At 27.5% G+C, this 10,292-nt stretch overlaps 1 long non-coding RNA gene across 1 annotated transcript; it reads left to right on the top strand.

Moving 5' to 3' along the window:
- The first annotated feature begins 5,827 nt into the window (after window positions 1-5,827).
- LOC135932064 (uncharacterized) lies at window positions 5,828-8,852 on the top strand. Its single transcript, XR_010573271.1, has 3 exons — window positions 5,828-5,964; window positions 7,666-8,175; window positions 8,400-8,852. It is a non-coding gene; the product is annotated as an uncharacterized LOC135932064 (long non-coding RNA).
- Window positions 8,853-10,292: the final 1,440 nt, after the last annotated feature.

A 10,292-nucleotide genomic window follows, 5' to 3' on the forward strand; every position in this document is an offset into this window, starting at 1 on the left:
CAATATTATAATTTCTTCAAATTTATTTAATTATTATAATTTTTTTTAATATTCTTCCAAACTCTATCACGCTAGCCGAAAACACAAAAACAAACAATATAGACCTTAATAATGTTTTGTTTGTTCCGGTAGTCTCAGATACCTGTGGTTCATTTGGACACCAAGCCCTAAAATTATTCAAAACAATAGGGCAAATATTACGCTTAATCACAGGTGATCCAAAATAAGGCTTCTACCTTCGACAGAGAATATCAACTGAAATCTGCCGTTATAACTGCATATCCATCATACATGGATCTATAAGCCCTGTTGATCATACCTAATTAAATGTATTATTATTTAATTTAATATAATTTTTATATAAATTTTATTTTACAAATAATTTACATGTTATTTTAAATATATATAATTTTTAAAAAATAAAAGAAATGCATGAATATTTAAATTATTTATTTTAATTTATATTTAAAATAATAATACTTTATATTGAATAAATACATACTAATAAAAAATATTAGGCATTTGTTTAATAAAAATTTTATCTGGTAACTCGAAAAAATTAAATATTTTGCTATCAATAAATTTTTTAAAAATTATTTTAAACAATATAATTTAACATTTATAGTGGAATAGAAGATAAAGCGCAAAATTGAAAAATGCTTAAGTTATGAAAAGAGCAACAAAAAAAGTTAATGCTATCAAAAAACAAGATAAGGTAAATATGCATATTATAACTTAAAAAAATCTTATAGATTGTTTTCTTTAATTTAAGTTTTATTATGGTTTATACTATTTTTTCTTACAAATATTAGTATCAAAAGTAGCTATCCTCATAATTTGAAGAAAATTATTATTATTTTTTAATTGATATGAATAATAAATATTATTGAAATATGCCTTAAATTATTTAAATTAAAATAGGTTAACAAAATAAAAATTAAGTTATTACTCAATTTTTATAAATTTATTTACAAATAGACCATTAGGTAAAATTAATAGTATATACTCTAAACTGTATTTGAGTGTCTACCCATAGCCTATTAGAAAAATTTCTTTTATATCTAGTTCTGGTCTATTTAATTGCAGCTTGTGTCCTGATTTTTTTAAAAAATAGGAAAGAAATCTTATACAAAGTTCTTTTTTAATGTATTTTATACTTTTCATCACAAAATATTATTTCAAAAATTAATACTAAATATTTCCCATCAAATATTTTTAAGCTTTTCTTCATTTTTTATCAGTCAGGCAAATAAAAAATGGAGATAAATGAAATATAACATAGACATTTTTTTTAGCCACAAGCTAGGTCAATATTTTATTTATCGTATTACCAGTGGGCCAAGTGAGCTCTGCAGAATTTTAATATATAGTGATCATTTATCTAGCTAAGCTTATTCAAAAACTAGTTTAGGATATTATAATGCACTTATCAGACTATGCTGACTGAAAGCTTGGCATTAATATGTTTATATTAATTTCTATTTTTTTTTGAACTTCTATTTGAAAACAAAAATCAACCATTGTAATTATATTTCAATTAAATTTTTTAACTTATAACAGTTAAAAAGGATTAAATTGAAATTTAAGTAATGATATAAAAAAATATATTGTTTTTTTGTAGATCATCTTACATACCCAGCAAGTATTTGTTGATGCATAGGTGGCAACTACAAAAATGTGTATAGGATCCAGGTTGCCAGATTTTTTCAATTATGATGTGGGAAAATTTAACCATAAATCCAAAAATTATTTCATTAAATTTTTAGAAAAAAATAAACACAAAATATTAAATCAATACATAGATCATATTTTTTAGAAGATTTTTATTAATTAAATTGTTTATTTGTTTTAAAATCAAGGTCCTGCCAAGCATGGATTCAAATCTTTGATTTTTTACTAGTTTATTTAAAAGTATTGTTTCTTTATTAGAATAGTGCAGAATTATTGGGAATGTTTTGACATCCTGGCTTGTGCAGGATTTATTTTTTAAAAATTTTTCTGACCTGACCTGTATTTTTTTTTTCAGTGTGCCTTTCAAATGAAAATGCCATAAAGCCCGATGGTATATCCCTTGTTCCCTAAACTAATGGTCTCCCGCTGACCTGGTACAATATTTGTGATTTTGAAGCAAATTCCAACCTCTCATTTTCTGCTATAGAAAAGACAAAGTCTTTTTAAAAAACAAATAAGCTGGTCTCACCAACACAGTGTTCATACCAATCGTTACCAATTCCTTAGGCATGTTTGGAAGTGAGACCCTCAATTCCATTAAAAGCATAGGAAAAAAATGAAACAGATCACATGGGACATCTTTAAATTAAACCCACTTTTTAAAATAAAAAAAATATATATTTGATTTATTTTAATTTTTATAGCTAATAATAACGATTTAAAATATTTGGGTTTAAAAATATACAGGCCTGGCCCACGTATTTAAAAATATTTAAATTAATTATTAGGCACATAAAATATGGCTTAGGACTGGGGCAAGTCTCTGATTTTCATTATTTATGAATGGATTGATTTTTCTTCAACTCTAAAAATTGTCTCTTATTGCTGGACCTAGTGTTGTTAAACGGCTCGTTTTGAGCTGATTACTTAAAACGACTATAGCCAGAAAAATGTTGCCTAAGCCTCGAGATTTCGTTAATATATGTCTAGACCTTTGTTCTTCCTATGAGCAAAATCTTCGGGCTTGTGTAGTATTTTTCTGGATGAAATATTGAGTTAGCCATTTTAAAAAATCGGCTCATAACCAGCCGTTTAACAACACTAGCTGGGCCTATAATTTACGAAACTATCATTGAGGCTTTTGTTTTTTTTAACAATTTATGTTTTTTTTTTAAAAAATGGATTTGCCTTGTTGAATCTTTTACATATCATGGACTGTTCCATATTTGATAGGGATGCACCGATACTTTTTATTGGATCAGATCGGGACGATGATTCATCTTTTTAAGATATGTCGATTTTTGACTAAATTTTCCGATCCGATCGTTATAAAATATCGTCTTAATTTTTAAAAATATTCATTTCTAAAGAAAATCGAACGCGTTGACGTTCGTCCAAATAAAATTTTTTTAATTTAAAATTAGCTATGTTTAAAATTATTAATTTTATGTAAAATTGGCCTTATTATTTAAAAAGATTTAAAATAAATAATACTTTTAAAATACTATAAATCTATTTTTAAAAAAGAAATAAAATTTAGAGGGTGTTGTGTATTTGCTTTGTTTAAAAAAAAATTATTTAGAAAATATTATAACAATGTAAAATAAATAAACAAAAAAAAAAGTAAAAAGATCGGATCGATTCTTTGCGGGTATCGGCCCGATCCGATATTTTTGGAAAACGCTAAATATCTGTGCCGATCTGATATTTAATATCGGCACCGTCCTAGAAATAATATTTAAATTAATCAAATTTTTTAAATAAATTATTCCAAGTACATTAATTATATTTTACAAAAGAAAAAAGATGGACAATATGTTTATATCATTCATTTTATATTTATAAAAAACAACTTTAAACCATTTTTTGAGCTCGTTTTTTTTTAAATTTAAAAATCAGATTTTACCGGAAATGCATTCCATCATGTTTGGAATACCCACCCTTTAAATTTCAGACAATTTTGCAATCAACTTTAGAACTTAATTTTTTATAAAAGTTATAAACGACTCGAAGTTAACAGCAAAATTGTCTATAATTCATATATATAAGGATTAATTAAAATTTATTATGCAGTCAAAATGCTGGCGATAACTTTTTAAATTATATTCAAATTGAATTTTTTTGATGTTACTTAATTTTTTTTAATTGGTGTGTAATATGCCCATTTATAAATAGTATGGATAATTATATTTGTCTGAAGCATAGTTGCCATTGCAACCATCTCCACCTCTGTTCCATGAGTTGCATTTTGGGCCATGCCTGTTCTCTCCAAATATACTTCGACGAGTTCTCCCGAAAACCCCTTCATCTGCTCAAGCTTATTTTTGCTCCTCATAAAGAGAATGTAGTACCAGCTGTAATTGACAAAAATGGGCCGGTTTATTGAGAAAGATGTAAATTTGGTATTATCATTTAATGATGCATATTTTTTTTAAGATATTGACAGTAGAGTTCCAAGAAAGATGATACAAATCTTTTTTTCTTTCCACTAACAGTAATTGGAAAATTTATCATTCTGAACGCTTTCATTTTGCAATCAAAATATGACAATGTTGTGAAGGGAGATAATTTTTCTACCAGTGGATTATTTCATGACGAGAATGCATTGCTGTCTCAGAAAATCATAGTAGCATTCGTCATCACAAACATCTTTGCTTATACATCTATAATAATGATTAACAATTTAATTTATAATATATATACCAGAAGAAACAATTTCCATCACCAATAATCCACTGGTAGAAATATTATCCTCCATCACAACTGTCATATTTTGGATATCTTGATCGCAAAATGAAAGCGTTCAGAATGATAAATTTTCCAATTTCTGTTGGTGGGAAGAAAAAGATTTGCATCATCTTTCTTGTAAATTACAGTTTCTGCTGTCAATTCATTATCTTAAAAAAAATATGCATAATTAAGTGATAATACCATTACACCTTTTTCATTACACAAGCCCATTTTTGTCAATTACAGCTGGTACTACATTCTCTTTATGAGGAGCAAAGATGTGCGTGAGCAGATGGAGGGGTTTTTGGGGAGAAAGGGTTGACCTCTATTTGGAGAGAATAGGCATGCCCCAAAATGCAACTTATGGAACAGAGGTGAAGATAGTCGCAATGGCAAATGGCAACTACGCTTCAGACAATAATTATCCACACCATTTATAAATGGGCATATTATGCGCCAATTAAAAAATTAAGTAACATCAAACCGGATCCCATACTTTTTGGAAAATGCTAAATATCGGTGCCTATCCAATCCGCTATTTGATATCGGCACAATCCTATTTGAAAATTTCCCAAATGTTATTTTTAATGAAATTAGGTTAAAAAAAATGGTGGATATTAAATAATAGGGTAATTCAGAAGGGTTACAATTGTCATATTCGACATTTTAAAACTTTCCTATCCCAAAATATATAAAAATTGACTATTACTCAAACTATTAATTACTTGACTGTTTTTTTAACGCTTTTCCTCCTATAACTTAATATAAACTTCGTTTTTCTTTTCTAGGGTGTTTATATGTTAGTGGATTGGTTACCAAATCCAGGTATCACTCATCCTTCTTTACTAACACGATAAATTTATACAAATATATTATAGTCATGGCAAGAGCTATCTAGAGCGGAACATTGCTGAACTTGCACATCTAATTTAAGAAAAATTATTTAGACCACATCGGACCTAATTTAAAAAAAATTAAATTATTCATCCTCAAAATGTTTAACCTTCATCTTTGTTTTTTTTGTTCTTCCCTAGAACTTTCGTAGGGTTCGTAAAGATCCTAAGAGTTTTGTTTTTTTTTGAAAAAAAACAGGTGATACTTAAAATCCTATAAGTATGGACAGCTTAAATTTTTTGAGTAACAGTACAAAATTCAGCTTACTTTTTTGATGAGTTCTTTTTTAGGACGATTTCGATCAGCTGATATATTTTTTTTGTAAACTAATGCATACGTGGCTGATATTTAAAAAAATGAGAATTGGCCTTCACAAAAAAAAAATATTCCTATTTTTTTATTAGTCAAAAATACTAACGAATTTTTAAACAAAATTTTTTAAAAATAAATAAATTTACAAAAAAAAAATTGATATCATTTACTAAAAATCTCGCTTTCTTTGGTGTTTTCCAAAAAAAAAAGAAGAATGACATTGGTGATTTTTGAAAATTTTATAATTTGTTTTTTTGGTTATATTTTCCTTTAAAAGGCCTCTAGTTTTATGGATGTAATGTAATTTTCTTCGGATTCCTATTCTATCGAAATCTTCAAATTTACTCGCAGATATTCGTAAGTATTCAATTTGTTCTTATTCAAAACAAAACAAGAGAGCTGAGTTAGAGGTCTGCAATGGGCAGGTTTTTTAGCCAAAAAGACCGCTCACACGTTGTTTTGAAATTTTTTGAACCCGCTTTACCCGTCCGCCCGCCTATTTATCCATAAATTTTGTTTAACCAGCCCACCCTCCTAATGTTTAAAAATTATTCTGGTTTGGCTCTTTTTTTATTTAAATGTATTTTTTTTAATTAAACATATATAATATGTATGCAATATTATGAAATAAAACTATTATTTTTAAAAATTGAAGTCTGTTCTGCTCATTTAAAGTATGGACGAGCGGGGGAAAAACCCGCCTATGCAGCAGTCTTCTAGGCTGAGTCACCCGAAAACCTCTAAAAAAAAGGTCTATGAACCGGTAATTATAACTGTAACTACTCATTTTCATTAAAAAGTTACTAGTTAAGTATTTTTAAATGTAGCGGCTAGTAATGAAATCCACCGATACTTAAAATTTTAGCCTATACCAGTTTCCGATAATTAAAAATGCTTTAGAGAGTTTAATAAATTATTTTTTTTATATATTCAACATTGCCTCAACGAATTTTATTATAAATTTCTAACCCTATTAAAGAAAAAGGATGGTTAGTGCTATTAATCTTTTTTTCTCCTGTTATTGATGAAATGAAATATATTAGCTTTTCTGTTTTTCATTTCCATTAATTTAATGAGTTAATCTGGAATAAATACTTATTCCTCCCCGTAGAGGCCTTTAACCTACTGATATATTTTGAAATCTGTAAAATCTGATTTTACCATACATTTTTCTCTAAATTTTTTTTTTATTTAATGAAATTTAGGGGGTTAAGTATTCCAGGCATGCTGAAATTCCATTCGGCAAGATCGGAATTTTTTTTTAAAAAAAAAAGATTAATTTAAGATTGATAGATTCCGACATCACAGGAGAATTCCAGATTAATTTGCCGAAATAATTTGCATTCACAGTAAGTACAAATCTCGCGGCGAAATATACACTAAAATTTTGCCGCGAATGTGCGCTTACTGTGAAGGCAAAATATTATTTTTTTTGGTATCGACGATATATATCTGTAATTTAGATACTTTTTTTTAAATACATTGGAAACCATGCCGAGGTTCTATTTGGTAAGAATGGTTGTTTAGCCCAAAAGTTTTGCTAATTTGAACTATTCTTGAATTATTTATTTCGTGAAACGTTTCAAAGTAAAGATTAAAATATAATGAGTTGTTAATTGAGTTTTATTAGCTTGATCCGTCTTAACATGAGCGACTCGACCCGCAAGACTGAACTTTGGGGTCTGGACCAATGGGTCCCATTTCCGGATCCCATGCGGGGTTTACAAATTCTTATCAACATAATATTTTTTGTAAAAGAGCATTTTATAATTAATCGAATCCTTTTCAAATTACTGTAAAAGTTATAATCATTTATCTAGAGGTGAAAAAAAATGATTTCCTTTATTTATTTAAAAAACATTTTACTGGTTAAATAACTCAATATTTTAACCAAAAATGTCACGCAAGCCTGAAGATTTTGCTCATAGATGGCAGGCAAGAACGCTTGGACATCTAATAACGAAATCTCGAGACCTTGCATGACATTTTTTGGCTAAAATATTGGGATAGCCGTTTAACAACACTGATGTATTCAATATTTTAAATATTATAATAAAGACTTTAAGCGAAAGTTCGATATCCAATAATCCCTCCCGAAGAACTCTCCGATTGAAACAAGATAATCGTCATAAACATACATTATCGCATTCAAAGAAACCGACACCTCTGTCAGATATCACGAACCGGGTCCTCGTTAGTTCCTCTTCCTATTCCCACCACCACAAAGAAATATCGACAAGGGCTCAAAATGCCAAGCACTCTACACCAGTTCTTAACGAGCAACGTAAGGCGTCCAATCTAAATCTCAAACCACTCGCCGGCCATTTAAATTATATCAGCACCCCGGAGGCATCCTGCGAATCGCAAACCCCCATATTACGGGATTATAGTAGGCTTTCCCGATCCAATAATTCGTTAAACGTATCGCGCATATCCAAAACTCGTTCTCCTTTAGAGAAAAGCGAATCGATTATCTTGGATACTACGAAATATCCACCTCATAATCACGATTTACTCCCAAAAAATCCCGGAAAAAATTTGGTCAAGAAAAGACGGAAGCAACCAAACGTAAAAATCATAATTTAAGGGAATACTATAACATTGGAACATAATTAAAATCTCATAAGATTTTTTTAGAAACTATATTGGGATGTTAAAGATCACTAGGGGAAATAAAATGTTTGAATAATGTTATTTAGTAATTTAATTGAACAATTTATGAAAACCCAATTATAATTTCCTATTTTTTATTTGTTTTTATATAATTTCATTTTATCTCCTAAACAACATAGGAAGAAGAGATCGAACGATGGTGCCATCTTAAAAATTCTGAATTAGAAAAAATCGACAGCCAGGAATTATTCATCGAATAAATAAATAAAAAATTATATAATAATTTCATTTTTATATTTATACTTAAAAATTATAAAAAAATGTTGATAGAATTGTTATTCATGTATTTTAACGTCAGCGGACTTTTAGTTTACTTAATATTAATAATATCTCATTCTATTAGCATACCACCAAATCTAATATATTATAAAATTTGAATTTTATTGCTAAGGCCAAACCAAACATTTAAATATTTTCATTGCCAATTAACGAAAATTATTCATTTTTTTATAAGGAAATCAAGGAGATACTTTACAGCCAAGATTGCTTTTTCTACCTCCTGTGGTCTCGCGTTAGATTTCAAACATCCCATTTTAATTATAAGATTTTTTTAAAAAAATATAACTATTATTATATGAAAATAGACAAATTAGCTATTTTTACATGTTTTAAAATGTATATTTTTTTTACATTATAATAATATATTTATTTTATAGTAATATTTAATTTATTATAATTGTGGAATATGTAAATCAAAACTTGATGTTATAATTTAGAAAAAAATGAGAATAATACGAATCTTTGTTTAAACCAGGGATTCGAACCCGAACCCGGAGAAGTGAACCCGGGTTTTTAGAAAAAAACTCTGAACCCGAACCGAACCTGAACCCCATTTATAAAATTTTCAAAACCCCGAACCGAACCCAAGAATTTTATTTGAACCCGGGTTCAACCGGGTTCAGTGAATTATTTAAAATCATATATTAATATATGTAAATACAAATATTATATTTTCAAATTTCCAATTAAATGAAGTGTTAATAAATTATAAACAACTTAATTCATTTATGCTATTTTTAAATTTATTCTCGATTCCTATTGGAGTGTTAAAAAATTTTAAACAATTGAATTAATTTACGCCATTTATTTTTAAATTTTTATCTTATTATTCTTAAAGATTATTAATTAGAAAATGGTTAACAAATCAAAGTAAAAATTATTATATTGTTAATTTAAAAAATTCTAAACATCTAACTTAAAAATTGTTAAATGTAGGGCAGTTTTTGTGAACTTATTAAAATGATTTTAAAATTTATATATCATTTATTTTTGGTTCAGATTAATTTTTACAAGATATTAATGAAGTGCTTATTATAAATGAAATTAAATTTATAAATATCTCTTTTTTAATTCTGAAATCATTGCTATTTATAAAAATTGTTCTCTTTTTATAGATTTAAGATTAAAGATATAGTCATATTTGATAAGCATTTTACCCTTAATACAATAGAAAAAAAATCAATATGTTCATATTGCAAAGTAAAAATGTCTGGTAATCACTTGTCAAATTTAGAAAGACACCTGGAAAGAAATCACAACAATGAATATTTAAATGAAAAAACCAAATATCAGGAATTGTTTTTGGCAAAAAAACCTAAAATTAATATAGAAACCTTTTTTCCAAAAAAGCTTATAAGTATAAATATATCATCTAATGATTTGATGAGTTCTATACTAGAACTTGTTACTGTAAATGGCGGGCCTTTATCAATTATTGAAGATTCGGGATTTCAAAGAATTATAAATCCACTCCTTGCTGGGCTCAATTTAGTTATAAACAAAGAAAATTTATCCAGAACTATTAATAAAACAGCCCAATCAATTAGAGACAAAATATCGAGAGAGGTAGAAGGAAAATTAATAAGTTTAAAAGTTGATGCAGTTCAACGACTAGATAGGTCAATTCTTGGTGTAAATATTCAATTTATATCAAAGTCCATTATAAATTTGAGGACTCTTGGAATTGTAGAGCTGAAAGAGAGATGTACAGGAGAATATATAAAAGAGAATAT

This window comes from Gordionus sp. m RMFG-2023, chromosome 1 (assembly GCF_954871325.1).
Source record: "Gordionus sp. m RMFG-2023 chromosome 1, tfGorSpeb1-WG-v2, whole genome shotgun sequence".
Taxonomy (NCBI): domain Eukaryota; kingdom Metazoa; phylum Nematomorpha; class Gordioida; order Chordodea; family Parachordodidae; genus Gordionus; species Gordionus sp. m RMFG-2023.